Source organism: Felis catus, chromosome C2 (assembly GCF_018350175.1).
Source record: "Felis catus isolate Fca126 chromosome C2, F.catus_Fca126_mat1.0, whole genome shotgun sequence".
NCBI lineage: Eukaryota > Metazoa > Chordata > Mammalia > Carnivora > Felidae > Felis > Felis catus.
This window is the reverse complement of record NC_058376.1, coordinates 8,984,860-9,004,342: the sequence shown is the minus strand read 5'-3', so window position 1 is coordinate 9,004,342 and position 19,483 is coordinate 8,984,860. Positions and strand designations below refer to the sequence as shown.

General features: G+C 48.8%; 1 long non-coding RNA gene across 1 annotated transcript; it reads left to right on the top strand.

Moving 5' to 3' along the window:
- The first annotated feature begins 635 nt into the window (after window positions 1–635).
- On the top strand, window positions 636–1,908 carry LOC123379862. The gene is made up of 2 exons (XR_006584797.1): window positions 636–844; window positions 1,617–1,908. It is a non-coding gene; the product is annotated as an uncharacterized LOC123379862 (long non-coding RNA).
- Window positions 1,909–19,483: the final 17,575 nt, after the last annotated feature.

Sequence of the window (19,483 nt, the reverse complement as noted above, 5' to 3'; positions counted from 1 at the left end):
TGGTTCATGAGTTCAAGTCCCGAGTTGGTCTCTGAGCTGAGAGCACGGAGCCTGCTTGGGACTCTCTCTCTCTGCCCCTCCCCTGCTTGTGCTCTTTCTCTGTGCTGTCTCTCTCTCTCAAAATAAATAAACATTAAAAAAATAAAATAAAATAACCACTTAGAGTTGCGCCCATGAAAAGTTTGTGACCTCTGCCCCAATCACCTGACAAGTGATAAGCATTTGCTACCCTGCTGTCTACTATCCTCCCCACCTGGGACCTGGGACAGAGGACCCCCCCCCTTCCCCTGGCTCACTGCGAACCTTCTCCCCGCCCCGTTTCTGGGATGTGTCAGTAATAAATCTTGTGACTTTACTTCCTTTGTGTGGGTGTATGGACATTGCCCTTCAATCAGAAAAGGACCCCATGGTTTTCACTTCCCCACAGTGGGAGCTTAGATGCTGAGGGGGCTTCCTGCTGACCCTGGGTCATAATCTGCACATTCTTAATTTAATTCGCCAGCTCCAGCCCCCCCCCCAACACACACCAAACTCATGTCCTCCAGAACCTCAGGATGTGACCTTGTTTAGAAACAGAGTCTTTGCAGACATAAATAGTTAGGATGAGGTCATAGTGGAGCAGGGTGGGCCCCGAATCTAATATGACCAGTGTCCTTGGAGGGAGGCTCTTCAGAGATGCAGGCACACACTGAGGCAGAGGGAGAAGGGTCTTTGAATCGAAGTGATGCATTCGTGAGCCAAAGCTGAGGGTTGCTGGGGACCACCAGAAGCTGCACAAGAGGCACGGAATGGACTCTTCTCGGAGCCTCCAGAAGGAACCAGCCCTGGTTTAGCATCCAGCACCGTGAGAAAATAGCTCTCGGTTGTTTAAGACCACGCGTCTACGGCACTTTATTTGGTGGCCCCCGGAAACTGACCCAGAGACACGACAGGCTGGCACCTGGCTGACCTCCCCTGGGCCTTTCCATGGGGAGGAAGACGTGGCCCCGGGGAGATGTCCGGGCAGACACCTTTGGGGACAGGCTTTGTCCCTGGAACCTCATCCTCTCACCACAGCTGGCCCACCCCTACTTAGCACGCTGCTCTCCAGCCTCCCAGTTTCCTGGGCGGGCTGCCCTCGTCGGCCCGCAAACCAGCTTCGGGCAGGGTCCCGGGGACAGAGACACCGTGAACGCTGTCGGGTCGTGGCCAGCACGTTATTTGGAGAGGAAACGGGTCCCAAGAGTCAGGGAGGCTGCTTTCCTGATCTGGGTCCGAGACAACCTGGGAGGGAGGGGGAGCCCCTGAACAAGCCACGTCCTAGTGACCCCTCCTGGAGACCCCCCGATGCGCCTTGTCTCACACCGGGGGACAAGCATCACATGGCAAGGAAAAACGATGCCAAGCGAAATTCTCACTCACTGTTGAGATCGCGGAAACAGAGGGCCACTCAGCTCAACCGTTTCTGTCCCGTCGGCCGAGCGTGAGCCCCGCCAGTCCTGCCACCCGGGCCACGGACGAGCCATCCCTCTCGGCGGCCGGTTTCGTCATTTTAAAAGGATTGCTGAGGTGGGGGCGGGTGGGAGGCCGTCGGGAGGGTGCTTGTCTCACGCGGGATTTCTCCCGTTTGCTAACAGTAAAAAACGGGAGAAGCGATAAAGTTACTCCATCCATCAGTCATCCACTCCGAACCAGTCGCAATGACGGACTGTTCTTCAGAGCTGGCACCGAGTCACGAGGCCTTTCGGTGAGCAGCCCGCCGGCATGAGCCAAACGCAGGAAATCCAGAAGGTACGTCTGAAACGCACGCAGAAGCAAAATCCTCCCAAGTCATAAGAAAGATCTGGAGACGGGTAGTTGCTTTCCTCAGCAGCAAAGCATCCACTGTTGCCCTTTAAAAAACAATAAAGAATGGTTCCGGCAACCTCAGAGGCGCGTGTGCTTTCCCTGCCTGTGTTAACGGACTAGCGGGCTTTCTGCGTCCCTGCCCTCGCCCCGTGGGGAAGAGGGAGCCGGTGGTCGCGTTGAGTGGGTGAACCCGTGGGCACCAGGCTGCCTTCGTGGCCAAGCCGAGCTGACCTGCTGCGAGCCTCATTATCCTAAAAGGGTTTGCTGTTGACAGTTGTTGCAGATTATTGCCCACAGTGCTCTGACTTCAGCCGTCTCGGGGTGGCCACGGATGAATTAGATTAAGGCTCACCGGAGCCAAGGAACCAACCCTGCTCTTGGCCACGCCGGTTTTTACTGACTTACGGAGGAAACGAAATGTGAGCCCCTATCACACAACAAGACAGAAACACAAAGACCCACGGGCTGGAAAGGACGCCTGTATTTGCCGAAATGGATATATCGGAATGCCTGCCTGGAACAGCGCAGTCTCGGCTCTGAGACCTTGACCTCGCCAGTGGAAGGAAGCCTTGCACGTGCGCCTTTCCCGCTCTGAGCTTTGGGATTTCTGACGGATTCTGGCTGCTGCTCACGGGCTGTTTCCCGGGCATGTTACCTGCCTGGGCTTTGGGGGTGCGGAGACCCCCTCTTTGCCCCGGTCTCTACCTACAACGACTCCGCCGTCCTGCCCCCCGCCCCCGGGGGGGCTGCTGAGGTAAACCACGCCCAGCCCTGGGCACTCGACACGCAGGAGCTATTCCAGCATGGGCCGGACGTGCCCAGACTCTTCCAAAGGCTGCTAAGCTGTGACAGAGACTCTGTGCCTCCAGGCTGCTGTGGCCTCAGAGGACCCCATCCATCCAAAGGACTCCCTTCGAGCCGATCCAAGGAACTGGTAGAGCCTGTGGTGGTGTTACTTCTTCCTTCACTGGACTCCTGGCTCAGGGGCGAGAGGAAGGTGAAGGTGAGGGTGGCAAGGTGGGTGTATCTCAACACAGCTGAGGCCTGGCAGCGCAGGTGAGGCAGGGTCCCCTCCTATGGGACAGACACCTGGGGGGGTCTCTGGCCCAGGCTCTGCTCCTGGGCTCATGCAGGATGCACCTTCCAGTGCTTTTGTGCTTGGTGTTCCTTCCTGGGGCAATGCTTGGGGAGCCCTGACAGCCAACCCCACCTCCCCGGAGCCTTTTCTCTCCATCTCCTGCCACCCCGCACCCCCACTCCCGGGAGCCCTGAGCCCACTATTGGCTTGCTCTGGTGACTCCTGGGGCAGGTCCAGGCTTCGCCGTGATGAGCCAGCGGCGGGGCCATCGAGTGGAATACCCTTCCCCTTCATGGTCCGCTAACCTCCCCCCACCACGGAGAGGACACTGGGTTCACTGGTCAGCCGCCAGCAGGACCCAGAGACGGTCAACAGAAGCTAATAGAGGAAGCTATTCTCACTCCTGCCACAGTGGAGCCAACTGTGTCTGAGATGGGCAGGGTGTTGTGGCTGGACCACACCTTGCCCGTAAGCCCCTCCTGGCCCAGAAGCCATCACTGCCTCTCTCTGCACCTCCCGCGGGAATTATAGTGCTGCTCCTGCTCCCTCCTTCCCGTAAGGACACCGAGTGCCTCCTGCTGCAACCTGGGCCCAGTACCCCAGCAACACAGGCCCTGCCCCCAAAGAAGGACCAAAGGACCAGGGCGGTAATATAAAAGGCTACACAGAACAGGTACGGAGGCCTGCCTTGTTCTGAAGGTTTCTCTTACTCATTCCTCACAACGCTCCTAGAAGATACATGCTATTAGTGTTGCCATGTCACAAATGGAGGGAGTGAGGCACAGAGAGGTTAAGAAACTGGGGCAAAGTCACACAGCTGAGATGGTGAACTGAGATCTGAGACTGAGAAGCGGTACTCTGGTGTTTTAACCCCTGCATTACCGTGTTTCCAGAAGCACAGGCCTGCGGATGTCCCACCTCTCCAACTACGTCGTAAGCCCCTCGAGGGCTTGGGGTGGGGGGAGGCACATTTTTCCCCCACGGGATGTATTACCACCGAGGAGGCACTTAATAAACACCGATTATGTTCTGCCTTTACCTCCGCAGCATCGAGGGGCCTGAGGCTGCCTGGGAGGGATCTGTGAAATCTGACGTGTCTCCCCAAGACCCCTCCAATTCCGAAGCCTCCCCCAAATCACAGCCACAAATGCCTTTCTCCAGGCTCCTAGATGTTGACAGAATGGTTTCCTCATTTGCTGGCCATCCCAGCACACTGTGGGCCTCCTGAGAGCGAGGGTCGGCGTCTCTGACATCCCGAGGGTCCCCCGGGGCATCCAGGGGGCTGGCAGGCCCCGAGCCACTGGTGGATACTTGTCAAATGAACGAAGAAATACCTCTGCCACTGCCTAACTCTGAGGGCCCTAACCATGCCGATTTCTAGAATACCCGTAAGAACCCTGCCTGACGGGAGAGTGCTGCTTTTCCAGTATTTGGAATGTATTAGGAGGGGTTTCAAATAAATTGCCAAGATACATCAGGCTAAAACCGCCTTGGCTTTGCCAGAAATCACTGGAGAATACAAGCCAGAGGAGGGGGCCGTGGGCTGATGACCCTCGTGAGCCCTCAGTGCAGGAATCCGTCCCGTGGAAAGTAGGATTTGGCTCCCCGCACCCTGCCTGGGGGTGAATGATTAGGCTTCAAAACAGAACTTATCAACGATTTAGTCTCATTAAGTTGTAAGAAAACAGGCAACGTGTTCCAAGGTCATAAGTTTTCTGCAACGTTCAAACGTTTGCAATGGTTTATAAAACCAAAGGAGCGCCGGGCCCACTGGGGCTCGCGGGGGTGATGGATATATGTGCAGTTTGCGAAGAACTTTTCCAGGCCGTCTGAAAAGCCAGCTCATTACAACTCCATGGGCTACGGGCAGTTTCTGTTTCCTAAGTGAAGGCTGATCCGTAGTGTGTGTGTGACGGTCTCCAAAGACTTGCAGGTCCCACCTGGCGCTTTTCGCTTCAACAGAAACGTCCAAGACTGCAGGTTGAACGCACAGGCAGCCTTCCTCCGCTTCTCTGTAGGTCAGCGTGCGTGCGTGCGTACGTGCGTGCGTGCGTGCGGGTGCACACACCTCCAGGGCGCTCCATAAACATCAGCCCCAAATCTCGGCCTTACAACAGGCCGCTTTGCACGAGTCCCAGCTGTCTGGTCGGTGTGAGTGATTTCATTGCATCGCTTCCTGATGCTGAGTGTGGCCGCCATGTTTATGGGCTGGCAGATGACAGTGGCAGGGACGACTCCCCCTCAGGGGACCCTTGTTCTTCCGGTTTACATTCCCAGAGCACAAGGACTTGTCTGCTTCTCTGGAGTCCTCAACTGATCCAGCGTGTCCTCCCGCGTTTTCTGGTCAAGCTGGCCTCCATCACGGGTGGGGAAAGTCTCCCTCCCGTTTGTATAGGACTTGACCAGGGTTGGAGATGATCAAGGGCGGAAGTCTACAGAAGGTGGCCACGGACACTGCAGGCCACTCGATCAAGTCCCATTGCCTGGGTCTCGCGGCCAATGGGCCACGAATGTGGTAGAAAGACTGTAGTTATTGAGTCCAGCAGATGCGATTTGGAAGGCTAGCTCTAACCCTCCAGGAGTGTGACTTTGGGAAATTCCCTATCTGGACTCTGAGCGGTCTTATCCCCGTGTGAGGGTGGCATTAAATGGGATGACCCATGTCAAAGCACTTACAACAGAACAGCATCACACGACTGAGATGTATCAGTTGTGAATTCTCTTTACACAGAGCTGTCTTCCTGAAGAAAGTGTCAGTGAAGGGGACCATTGTCCCCATTGGCTTACATCAATTTTGGCCAAACATCTCTTGAGTGTCTGATTGCTGAAGAGGGTCCTACTGTATGTGTGTGTGTGAGGTTTTCCCTCACTCTGGGGAAGTTAATTATCCCCAACACATCACTCGCATGCATTTGGGGAGGTAGCTATTTAAGGGACTCAGACATAAATGCATCTATCTGAAAGTGAGGCATTCTCAAAATTCAAGAATATTCCTCTGTAATGACCGGTCTAGTAGCTGTGGATTTTTCTGTATAGGATCTGTAAACAGATATTTGTCTTTGGAATGACTGCTGTGGACAAGCCAAGACCATGATCACGGCACCCTGGAATGTAAGCCCCCTGAACTCAGAACTCGGTCTCTCTGTTTTGTGAAGTCATACTTCACTGGGACACAAGTCTCTTTCTTTCTCCTCACTGCACTCTCATGTTCTCCGCCAGCTGGACCAACTCTGCACCTTGGAGTCAAACCTTGCAGCCCGCCTGTGTTGAAGCCCCACACTGGTTACCCCTGAGGACATCACCCGTGGGGCTGACACAGCCTGGGGAGAGGTATTCTCCAGGAGGTCAAGGACAGCCAGGGCCCTCCACTGAGCCACACCACAGATATGCTCCCCCAAGGGACCAGATGTCTTGGGGCCAAAGGAAAGGCCTGGGTGATGCAGTGGGGGTAAAAATGGGAAAACGTGCATTCTTGTTATGGTTCAGACACACAGGAAACATTGCAAACTTGCTTTATTTTTTTTTTCCCCAAAACGAATCTGATCTCCCTTTACAAGTCCTATTCACTGGGCTGAAGGGGGGAAAATGCATTTATTCTGGTTGAAAACCTAGTTCCATCCCTTACCCAGGGCTTCTCAAGCTGCGTGTGGTAAAGAACTCTCTTGGTTGTTGTTTTTAATTTCCACCTAGTTGCAGATACTTCCATACAATCCAATAGAAATGACTTACTAAAAATAAACTTTAATTAAGGACACACAAAGCACAAGCCATTTTTTTAACAATTGTTTCAATAAAGATGAAATCATTCCTACCTCAACAAGAACTTCTGAATGTCTGCCCTCAAGATGTTTATAATTATGTCATCCTATGGTGGCAACAGTTTGGGGAGCCTCCCCAGTGCTCAGACCCACTCAAGTGGCACCGATTTAAACAGTCTCCAGAGGCTTAACTTGACCCGTCTGATTCCATCCTCACTCTGTTGCCCCTTCTGAGGTGATATCTGGGTGTTTAGAGATAGGAGGATGGCTTATGTGCCCTGGAGGCGTTGGGGGAAGCCATCTGATACCAATGCAGGTCTATGGGAGGGGCTGGCTGTTTCTCACTGGCATGGAGTTGGCCAGCTGAAGTCCAAGGCTCAGGAACCATCTTGACTAGTAAGGACCAGGTGGCCCCGTCCCACGGTTTGAGATAGGGATTCTGCCATGGCCTCCACCTACCTCTGGACATTTCTCTGATACAGGTACCATGGTGCCCACCATCCCGAGCCACTTGGCGAACCCTTCACCATCCAGCTGAGTCATCAAGTGGCCTCGGTCTAGTGCTACCAGACTCTCTCTGCCAGTCAAATCTCCTCCATCTTCTTGGTTTCTCTGGAGCCTTCCATGTTGGTGAGGAACTACCCAGCAGAGCGATGTCCTCTAAACAGAGAGTTCACAGACCCCCTCCACCTTCTGTATTTTCTTCAACTTAGTGAACGCATGTCTCTCTCTCTCTGGGTCTCTGCCAGGAGAGATGATTTGGGACCCACACATCTCACTACTAACTCCTCCTGCTGCCAGCCGCCTGCGTCCCACAATCCTCCAGGGCTCAAAGGAGCTGGCATCATTCCCTCCTTCCTTCTGAACATAAAACTCTATGGCTTAGTCTTCCACACCTGGCTCTTGGTATGCCAGTGGGATAGAAAAGAGTCGAGGACATCCCTTATCTCAAAAACACCTGACTTCCAAGTTTATCGTTTGGCCGCAAAATCCTATTTTGAAAGGCAGAAGCTAAATGTCATTTTTTCATTTTCTTTGCATTCTTTCCCTGATACTCTTAAATCTCTCCATGCATGAAAGTGCCATTATTATTATCTCAGTCATTATTATCATCTGTGAGAGGTGACATACCGCCTAGCTAATGTATTTCGCTGGGTAATTTCTCTGATTAATCCACTCACATCAATTTTTCATGCAGGAAACAGAAACTCTGAAGGAATAGGGCTAGGGTGGATAATGTTGGGGGTGGGAAATCTGGGACAAGGGGGCTTCCCATGGGACCTGCAGTGCCGCACTCTTAACAGACATGGGTCACCAGGAAGACCCAAGGATAGGAATTAGGCTGCAGCAAAGAGGTGGGACGCGAGGGGAAATAAGAAAAGCACAAGGATAACCTTTACCCCCTTCATGATTCTGCTCTGGTTCATCCTTCAGCTAAATACTAAACTTTTCCCCCACGTTCTGGCTCTAAAAACATAACAATACCTCTTCTGGAGTATTCCTGAGGAAAAGGATCCATTTACTGTAAAGCCCCACCAATCTTCCACAGTGGATAGCTTCCAGCCCATGTGTCATCTTGTATTTATGATTTACTCGTCAGCTTTGCTTTAAAAAATAATTTTTAGTAACTCTAAAGAAATACTTTCTCTCCTATCTTCAAAATACTCAAACGGCCCCCTACCCGCTCCTTGCTCTTTTTTCATGAGCAAATTACATCTGGCCTCTTTCCCACCTGGGAAGTAGACGGTGATCACGAGGGATGGAGAGGTGGCTTGTGCTTGGCTTGTCTATCTGTCAAGCAGGGCAGTTTTGTGGTGAGCCCACTGGCCTGGGAATTCTAATAACCCTGACTTCATGGGTAATTTGGGGTAAGTTATTCATTCTGTTCTTCATTTAGCTCCTCTGCAAAATGGGACAAATAATAACACAGCATGATCTTGAAGCCATAACAAGATGATGGGAATGAAAGCGGTCACCTTCATCTAACCATGAGCTTGGGTGCCGCACAAATGGAGGAATGAAAAGTTATCATTCTTTGGGGGAGTCACATTTCGTGACGAGCTCCATGTTTTCCTCGCTCATTTTTTTGTTTTTGGTTTTTTTCTTTTTAATAACATAAGTGAAGAAATAAACATTGCTGCCTAGGATCCATGGGGTACCTTCTCTGCTACTTGTTCGAACAAGAAAAATGCCATGCTGTTTTGAAAAGTTGATCACACAGGACTTTGAAGGATTGCATCTGGGCCCAGTTGCAGGAACAATGGGAAAAAAATATTGTGGCCAGAGTATCTCCATGCATTATTTGGGTTTTAAATCCTAAATCACTACCTACAATGCATGGTCTGGTTTAGGCTACCCAACTAGGTATGTTGGCCTGGCTCCTCGCTCTAGAGCACTCTCTTAATAACCCAACATAAAAAAGCAGGGCCTTTTTCAAAGTTGCAAGTCAATGTGCTGTAAACATGGGTCTGAGGTTGGAATATTGAATTCCATGAATATCAACAATCTGTCTTACCCCATTAATCAGAGGTTTGCAATCTCTACAGTCTTATGAGCCATGGGGCCGTCACTGATAATTCTCTGTCAAAGAGAAATGTAATCATCTAGACATGTACTTGAAGAGGAATTTTTCCCCTTGTTGATTTTATGTAGGAAATAATTATTAGAAAATGTTGGCTGACTTGGTGGCTTAGAGGTTTGTGGGAGGGTAGGCCTTATGTTGGGGATGGCAGAGACATGGGTGAGACAGAGGGCCCTTTGACAGGGCTCTGCAAACACAAAGACGTTCAATAATTTGCTAGGCTGGGTCTCCCTCTGCGTGGTCTCCTCTGGGACCCATTCCCAACAGTGAAACTGATAATCCCCAAATCCACTCCCCCAGATGTTATTACACCATATTTGAATTGTTATCGAGAGAGAGAGAGAGAGAGAGAGAGAGAGAGAGAGAGAGATGTTGGTTCAATTCCGATCCCCCAAACTCTAAGGAACTATACTCCTTCCTTGGTAGGAAAGTATGTTTGATGATGCTTAGGGCCATGTTTTTTGAGTCTGGCCGCCACGGCTCCCCAGCTGGCTTCACCCCATCCCGTGGAGTCCTTGCCAATGCCAAAGATGATGCCGGTTGGGAAAGGACACCAAGGGCCAGGGCTGTGTTTCAGTCCCCTGAGGCCAGCACAATTACCCTTCTGCTGTGTTCATACATAAGTCTTCCATTATGCAACCACGTTGTGCATCAGGAAGGACCCTGGTTCTCTAAGTTGGCTGTGCTCGCCGTGTACTGGGCTTCAACACGTGTGCAAGAGTAGCAGGCACCAGGGAACTTCCAGCTATATCTAAGCCAAGCAGAGCTAGAAACTAGGGACATAATTTTTTAAAATTTGGATAGAGGAACCTTTGGGGGGAGGAAAACACTAGCACCTCCGATCTGAGACCCTAAGCCTGCAGGAGTGACAGATAAACCCATTCCCGGTATCTAGAACAGATGTGGTTTCACCCCTACACTTCCTTGGCTGTCACTGAGGAAAGAGGCTGGGGTTGCTTGGGGTTTAGTCACTTCAGTTAGGTCCCTCCAGAAAAGGATAGATGTGGTTCTAAGGTCACTTCCAGGGTGTTTCACTGAAGACCTTAGGTGATATCTGTCGCCGTGATAGGCAAAGTCATTTCTCACCAAAGTTGCCCATGTCCTGACCCTCACAACCTGTGAATGTGTTATGGGCCATGGCAAGGGCCAGTTAAGGTCACAGATGGAATTAAGACTGCTGACCAGCTGGCCTTGTAATAAGAAGATTGTCATGGGTTATCTGGGTGGGCCCAATGTCATTACAAGGGCCCTTAAACGTGGGAGACAGAGGCAGTGTCATGTCTGAGGGGTATGATGTGAAAAAAGGCTGGACTGCCATGGCTGACTTTGATGACGGAAACTTCTTGAACACCAGAGCCACTGGTTCTTCAGAACTAATCCTGCAATCTTCTTAGAATCCTATGGTTTCCATCCCCATCCCAACCCACCCCACCCCCCATCGCCTTTTCTTCTGCTTCTTTTAATACGTAACCTTGTCTTGCTGGAAAGATCCATAAAGTTTCAGAATTCCTTTGCTGGTGGTGTGCTATTCATCTGGTTCTGGGGGAGGCATCTGCCCATTTCTGGGGTGTAAATGCTTCTACTAGGGCTGACGTCAAGCTACCAATGTCACTGAATGCAGAGATGGGAAGAGATGCTCATGGTCTGGACTGGGCAGCCTCCAGCACCCCTTGAAGCCTGTCTGAAACCCCCCACCCTTCAAGAGGGAAGTGCAGAGCCCCAGACCTTCAGAAAGCACAGCACATTTGCAACAATTTGGCCTTTACCATAAGCAGTGATGTGGAGTCTTTCAAAGCAATTATGTTTTGTTTTACAGATTGTCCTGTAACTAAATTCCCTCATTCCCCTCCTGCAGCTGCTCAGAACCAATGGAAAACCCCAAAGAGCCAAAAGGCAGAGTCACAGGCAGCCGTGAGCTGATTAAAGACACTGGTTGCCGGTGGTCAAGACCAGTTTTGATTCCAGAACGTGCTTTCCATAATTCTTTTTTCCTTTTTATTCTTCAGTTTCCTTTGATTCCATAAGGTTACTTGAAAACCATCAAAACCTAAAGTCATCAGTATTCAGAAAAGCATTGAGATCTGTGATCAGATCAATGTGTCTCATTTTCTATTTTTTCTTTTTTTTTTTTTTTTAATTTTTTTTCAACGTTTTTTATTTTTATTTTTGGGACAGAGAGAGACAGAGCATGAATGGGGGAGGGGCAGAGAGAGAGGGAGACACAGAATCAGAAGCAGGCTCCAGGCTCCGAGCCATCAGCCCAGAGCCTGATGCGGGGCTCGAACTCCCGGACCGCGAGATCGTGACCCGGCTGAAGTCGGACGCTTAACCGACTGCGCCACCCAGGCGCCCCTCATTTTCTATTTTATATCCATCATGCCTAAGTGACGTAGTAAGTCATATTTCCATCATTGATGGTACTAGACCTATCAGTAAATTGGTATGAAATGACTAAATCATTTTGTTGGAGGAAGTTTAACACATAGGAGTACATAGGAGATATCCTATGTACTTAATAATATCACTGTTGAAGGGCCACCTGAGTGGCTCAGTCGGTTGAACATCCGACTTCGGCTCAGGTCACGATCTCACAGCTCGTGGGTTCAAGCCCCGCATCAGGCTCTGTGCTGACAGCTCGGAACCTGGAGCCTGCTTCGAATTCTGTGTCTCCCTCTCTCTCTTTCCCTCCCCTGCTCACCCTCTGTCTCTCTCTCTCTCTCAAAAATAAATAATAAACATTTAAAAAATTAAAAAAACAAAATAATATCACTACTGAATTGCAATCGGTATATGAGAAAGATACCTCATGGATTTGCTAGAGAGAGGAAGTAAGATAATATTTGTAAAGCACTAGGTGCACAGTAGGTGCTTTAGAAGTGCTTGCTAAACAAATGTAAACAAAAAAATATGATTTTTTTTTAATTGAGAACTTAAGAGGACTGTGACTTAGGAGAACTTAGTCAGATATCACCCGGCCCTTTAAAGGCAAATCATAGCGTAACCAAATAATTTTTGCCCTGTGTTTTTTTATCAAGGCTTTTTTTTTTTTTTTTTCGTTTTTGTGCTGGACACTAGCAGTGACTCTGTCGTCCATGGGGGCTCCCTATGGGCGGGGTCCCCATAGGGGGACCACATGGTCACCCTATCCCGCCCGCGTAAGCTTTCCCCGTTACGGTGTATGAGATGCTGTATACAGTTGCCCTCTCTGCATGCCTTAGTCGGCCTGGGCTCCAACCCTTCCAAATGCCATGTGCGAGAGCATCTTCTTGTTCACACAATAACGCAGCACAAGCCCACATGAGGTGGCCCACCTACCCTGGGCTCCTTGTTCCCCTCCAAATTAATTCCAAAGGCCAGGTGAGGGCCTGGCCTCAGCAGGGCCTGCTCCTTGGGTTCAGGATTATAAATCAGGGGATTCACGGCGATGGGCAGAGAGGCCGGAAGACATCTGTCTGCCAGCGGGGAAGGGAGAGGTACTTGCAGCCACGGAGCTGACTACAAACTCTTAAGCTTCCGGGGGCGTGTAGGTTGGGATAAAAGGAGAAGGAGAATATTAAAGACGCCGGAGCTACATTTCCCAGAGAACTTCTTCATCCCATTGTGAATTGATCTGCAGCCCTGGGTTTCATCAGCCACATGATACCCCAGAGTCAGCCGGGAAAGACGGCCCGACATGGAGTACTCACCAGCAATTAGGAGCCTGGTCCGGGAGGCCTGCCTGGCCCGGGAGGCCTGCCTGGCCCCAGGTTGGGGCGGGGGGGGGGGGGGGGGTTGCCCATTCACACAGACGCGCTCAGAAAAAGCTCTTGCCTAGAAATTGAATCCAGTTTCTTTTTCCTGTGTTTGTTTTGCAATCCACCCTTGGAAGGGAGAGTTGATGTAGGAAAGCAATAATTCTCCAAGGCACACCGCTTCAATTAAGAGATAGAGAAGCCCAGAGGGGCCCCGGAGCCTCAAAAGGAGCCAACCACAGATTAATGGATGTTAAAGAATGTTGCATTCGAAGCCGGAATTGCTGATTTATGTCTATTCACATATTCTGGAGCATTTCGCTCACAGCATTCCTTAATCATAGCACGATTACACGACTACTTTCATTCGGGGGTGCGGGGGAGGGGTCTGTTTACTTGGTTCAGCTACAGTAAGCTTTTTACTACGATGCATTTTTGTAAACCGAGATCAGCTTCCCCGCCTCTAGTCCCCTCTGGGTCTCCTTCCCTGGTCCCACATAGCTCCTCCTTGGCTATTCTTAACATGCAAACCATTTTCGTCTCTGAGCCTGAAATTGTCCGGGCTCCACGCGTCTCAGTCCCCGGTGTATTTTACCCAGGGTGGTTTGAGGAAGTCAGCTGAGCCGTTTCCCTTCTGAAAGGGAGAAGGAAGTCCATGCATTCCCTAGGATGAGCCGAAGCCGTGCGTTTTTGTTTTTGTTTTTGTTTTTCCATTCATTTGTTCCACTCAGAGGACATTTCCTTAGCACCTACTAGGTGGCAACTCAATGCTGGCCAGGGAGATCCGGGTAGAAATACGATTTCCCCCCTTTCGCGGGAGCTCACAGTTCAGCTGGGGAGACAGCTGAGAAAATCAGAGACCTTGAGGAAAGGCAAGTAGGAAATGCCTCCAGGAAGCATTTCCAGGACTGCAGAGCCTGGAGCTGGACACCGAAGGCCAAGTGCAGAGGCAGGGGCGAGGTGAGCAGGCCTGGATGTGTGAGGGGACTGGGCTTCCCAAGGAACTGCAGGAAGCCCAGTCTGGGTGGGGCATGGGGGTGGAGTGCAGCTGGCGAGCCAGACGGAGGGTCCTGAATGCCATGGGTACGACATGGGATGTGCTGCTCTGACCTCCTGCAAGAAAGGCCTCACTGTGATACAGGTGTGCTGTTTCGAAGGGACACATGCACCCCCATGTTTATAGCAGCCCTATCGACAATAGCCCAAGTATGGGAAGAGCCCAAATGTCCATCGATGGATGAATGGATAAAGAAGATGTGGTATATATATATATATATATATACACACACACACACAGTGGAGTATTACTTGGCAATCAAAAAGAATGAAATCCTGCCATTTGCAACTATGTGGATGGAACTGGAGGGTATTATGCTAAGCAAAATTAGTCAGAGAAAGACAAATACCATATGACTTCACTCATATGAGGACTTTAAGTGACAAAACAGATGAACATAAGGGAAGGGAAACAAAAATAATCTAAAAACAGGGAGGGGGACAAAACATAAGAGACTCATAAATATGGAGAACGAACTGAGGGTTATAGGAGGGGTTGTGAGAGGGGGGACGGGCTAAATGGGTAAGGGGCACTAAGGAATCTACTCCTGAAATCATTGTTGCACTATATGCTAACTAATTTGGATGTAAATTTAAAAAAATAAAAAATAAACTTAAAAAAATTAAAAAAAAAAAAAAGGCCTCACTGTGGTGCAGCCACTGTGGAAAACTGTATGGATTTTCCTTCAGAAATTAAAAATAGATATACTATATGATCCAGCAATTCTGCTTCTGGGTATTTATCTGAAGAAAATGAAAACACTAATTCAAAGAGACACCTACACCCCCATGTTCATCACAGCATTGTTTATTATGGTTGAGCTATGGAAGCAACCTAAGAGTCTATCGATAGATGAATGGATAGCGAAAATGTGGGGCGCTGGGGTGGCTCAGTCAGTTGAGCGTCCAACTTTGGCTCAGGTCATGATCTCACAGTTTGTGAGTTCGAGCCCTGCATCGGGCTCTGTGCTGACAGCTCAGAGCCTGGAGCCTGTTTCGGATTCTGTGTCTCCCTCTCTGTCTGCCCCTCCGCTGCTCATGCTCTGTCTGTCTGTCTGTCTCTCTTTCTCTCTCTCTCAAAAATAAACAAACATTTAAAACACTAAAAAAAAAAAAAGATGTGGTGTATATGTACAATGGAGTATTACTCAGTCATGAAAAAGAATGAAATCTTGTCATTTGCAACAACATGGTAGGACCTTGAAGGTATTATGCTAAGTGAAATCAGTCAGACAGAGAAAGAAAAATACGATTTTATTTCACTTACATTTGGAATCTAAAAAACAACAGCAACTAAAGACAAAAATGAAACAGAAATAGATTCATAGAAAACACACTTGGCTGCCAGATGGGAGAGGGTGTGGAGCGACGGGTGAAATAGGTGAAGGGGATCAAGAGGTACAAACTTCCAGTTATAAAATAAATAAATCGTGGGGATGTAATGTGCAGCATAGGGGAAAATAGCCAATAATATTGTAGTAACTTCAATACTGATGGTATTGAAGTCACCATCAGTAACTGATGGTTGGCTGATGACAATGCAAAACTTGAAATCCTCGTACAGGAAACAGTGAGGGAAACTCATCTTTCTCGACCCCCTCCCTCTTCTCAGAAACACACCCTTCCGATTATTCCTTTAAAAATTCACCCTGGGGCTGGGTCACTGTGAGGCTACCGGACAAGCCATTTTATGGAATTGACTGCCACTTGAATCCAATAACCAATCAACTTAATCAACCGCTTTGACTTTTTTTGTTTATTTCTGAATTAAGTGATCCTACTGAATTCACTGGTGCTCTGGTGTCTTTTACGCCTGGAGTTATACCGGTATGCTAAAGCCATTTTCGCCAGTAAACTATAAATAATACGGCATTTACAATAGAAGAACAGTGAATTATTGTATCTCAAAGGGTCCAGGTAATAAGCCAACTTTAAAAATTGGTAACTGGAGGGAAGGTATTAGGCTCTACAGTCAGGGCTACCAAACAGCTTTGATTTTGAGAGAAAACCCTTCATTACGAAAGGATGTTAGCTAGGAATGATCAAGTCAACGATCAAATTAGGAAACCACCACTTTGTAACCTTAAATGAAATAAGTGATTTGTCAAGGACCATCAGTGGATGCTGGAAGGTGATGGGGAATCTCATAACCCACGAATGACTTGCTCATCAAAAGAGTAAAAAGAGATGGCTTTGTAATGGATAGAGAGACCCATGGGCACCCTCGTAAGCAAGCCATCAAGCTTCAAGCCGCTGAGAGTGGGATAACCCGGCACCGCCATGACGCGATAAGAAAGGCACAACATCAGTGGTGAAGGGTTCTGGGCAAAAAAATGTGTAGCCTGGAATTCCCCAATCCTTGAGAAGTAAATGCCAGCGAGCAGGAAATGGCCAGAGAGTGCGTTGCCAGCCAAGACAATGGAGGCAGGGCAGGCTATGGGGGAATAGATCCATATTTTTCAGAGATGCTTAGTAACTACATCCCTGTAGTAATGTCTGTAATTTATTTTAGATTCCAACAAAAACCCACATTGCTGCACCTAGGACAAAATGTTAATAATTGTTACATCTGGATGGTGAGTACACAGGTGTTCATGATACTATTTGTTCTTGTTTTCTGTGTGCTGGAAGTTTCACAACATAAAGTGAAAGAGGGAGGTGCTGGAAGACAAAACATTTTACAGAAAAGCTCCTAGAGAAAACACCTACTTTTTACCAAGCGTTTTAAGGGCGCTGCATAGAAAGCCACATATTCTCAGGGGGTTTGTGAAAATAAGATTCCTGGCCCAGTTTAGAAACAATTCAAGTTGGAAAAAATAAGCCATTCAGAGAATAGCAATGCACAGCATATTCCCTGCAACACCCTTACTGAAGTATATTAACACAAGTAACTCTCAAGTGTGGTTAAACTCTGTAAGGGAGTACAATGAAATTACTTTTAAACCTCCTCTTCCATGCTTTATAACACAGAGCTTATTCAATGTATCGCAAAGGTTTGACAACCGTTGTTTCTCCCTTATGTTCTTTGTGCGCGACATGGTCAGTTGTGTCCAGTGGTACACAAGATCCCGAGAAAAATGTGTCCTTCAATGTCTAGAAGCAAGCAGTACCCACTCTCCTTTTTTAAATTTATTTATTTTGAGGGAGAGCATGTATGCCTGAGCAGGGGAGGGGCAGAGAGAGGGAGAGAGAGAGAGAGGGAATCCCAAGCAGGCTCCGCACTATCAATGCAGAGCCCGATGCCAGATTTGAACTCACTGACCTGTGAGATCATGACCTGAGCCAAAAATCAAGAGTTGGACGCTTAACCAACTGAGCCATCCAGGTGCCCCAAGCAGTATCCACTCTTACTCCCTAGCTAAGGCTGTGGAACCAAGGTTCAAAGGAAGCCTCAGGCTTGGGTGGGTTTCCAGGGGTGGAAGAAGGAGATGCCTGCAAAGGAGTGAACTTCCAACCCAACCACCAACGGAAGAGATGGAGATTCTTGGAATGGCAGGCCTTTTGGAGCCGGAGAAGACACCGTTACCCGCCCTGATTGATGTAGAAGGACGCTGCCAAATTCCATTCTCCAGACTGGAAATTCCAGGATAGCGCTGGTACCTGTGAGTGACACTTTCTTGGACCGTCACCAGGAGTTATAGAGTGCTCTCCCCACCCCTACGAGTCTAAGGTATGAAGGTAAAGGTCAACACCAACAAAATTTAAATGATCACGAAAGCATCGCTATGGAGTTAACCGGGAAGGATCTACAGAAGACGGTGTCTGGCGGGGTCGTCTCAGGTCCATTTCTTAAGGGCTCCCTCCTCCCTCAGTGAAACCAGATCCAGCCACAGGACTGCCAAGTTCGGCCTGCGCTGAAGCACAACGGGCTTTGTTTTACAAGCGTCTCTTTATGATTCTGTAATCGGCAGCGTACAGGGGAACCTTTTGCAATTCTGGGGCCGATGCTTTCGGGCTTGTTATCCCAGGCTTTTATTGCCCTTGGTTGGGTTTGTTTGGTTTGGTTTGGTTTGGGGGTCGCCACGTAATTCCAGCCCTGACGTCATCCGCATCTGCACAGGGGGCTTGTGTGGGGTGCGCGCAAGTGAAGCCGACGCCCTCCGGAAACAGCAGGGGGCACCCCGAGCGTGCACCTCGCAGCATTCGAATTCGCTGGATGTGGCCCCATCGGACATGCGCCGTGGGTGACCTGCCCTCTGCCGAGGTTGGCTTTGGCGCTGTTTTTCCAGCCGCGGAGCTCTGCACCCCTCCCCAGGGATTGCAGAGGAGACCTTGGTCTTCCTAGAACCTCATTCAGTCAGCAGATACACAAGAAATTTATTGCCACACCTCAACCATTACATAGTAATAAATGGAAGCTGGTATCACTCCTTATCAGCCCAAGAATTTTCAAGGCTGGTTAAATGCCTTTTTCTATACGAATGGTGTTTGCTTTTTTTTTTTTTTAAGTTTACTTATTTATTTTTGAGGTGGGGGGGGGGCGAGGCAGAGAAAGAGGGAGAGAGAAAATCCCAGGCAGGCTCTGCACACTCAGCCCAGAGCCTGATGCGGGGCTCCAACTCACAAACGGAGAGATCATGACCTGAACCAAAATCGAGAGTCCCATGCTTAACCCACTGAGCCACCCAGGTGCCCCTGGCATTTGCTTTTTCAGCACATGTTTTGGAAGACACTGGTCAACACGGAGGGCTCCAAAGTCAAGAACTTTGACTCAGATCTTGACTTTGCTACTCGTTAACTGTGTGACCTAGCAAGCAACTGAATATAAGCGTCAGTTGCCTGGTCTGTAAAATGGGTCTAACAATGATCCTAACTTCTTCTTTGAGAGGATTGAATGAGGTGATGTGTTAGCTCAGTTCCTGGCACGTAGTTGGGGCACCCTGAGTGATGGCTGTCGTCATTTCCAGTCCTGCTGCTCCCACTCCATGCCACACTGAGCAAGAGATTTGCCAAATGACACTTGGAGGGTATGTCAAACTGTGTCTACCGTGCATATGCAGGGAATACACGCTCTAGGAATTGGAGGAAAGTTACAGTACTAGATAGATATCAACACTATAGGGACTGCAATTCGAAAATTCTCTGAACAAAGGTGTACATTGTAAAGAGTTGCAGAGTCTTGGGATTCATTTAAGTCTGGGGGTTATTTAGAAGCTTAAGCACATGGTTTTGAAATCTTGCAATTGACATGAAGGATTTTCTCTAGGCAAATCATCCCCATCTAATCTAATAGCACCACCGATAAAACCTTTGGAAGCAGAAGCCCATTACTAGATGGTGAAAGTTTCTTAATGGTTAAGTTCCTTAATTTATTTACTGTCTAGCCAGCTATTAATTTTTTTATATCAAGAAAACCCTATGGATGAATAAAAAAAAATCACTGGAATTACATGAATGTATCAAGGTCATAAGACACAAAGTCAATATAAAAAAATCAGTCTTATTACTATAT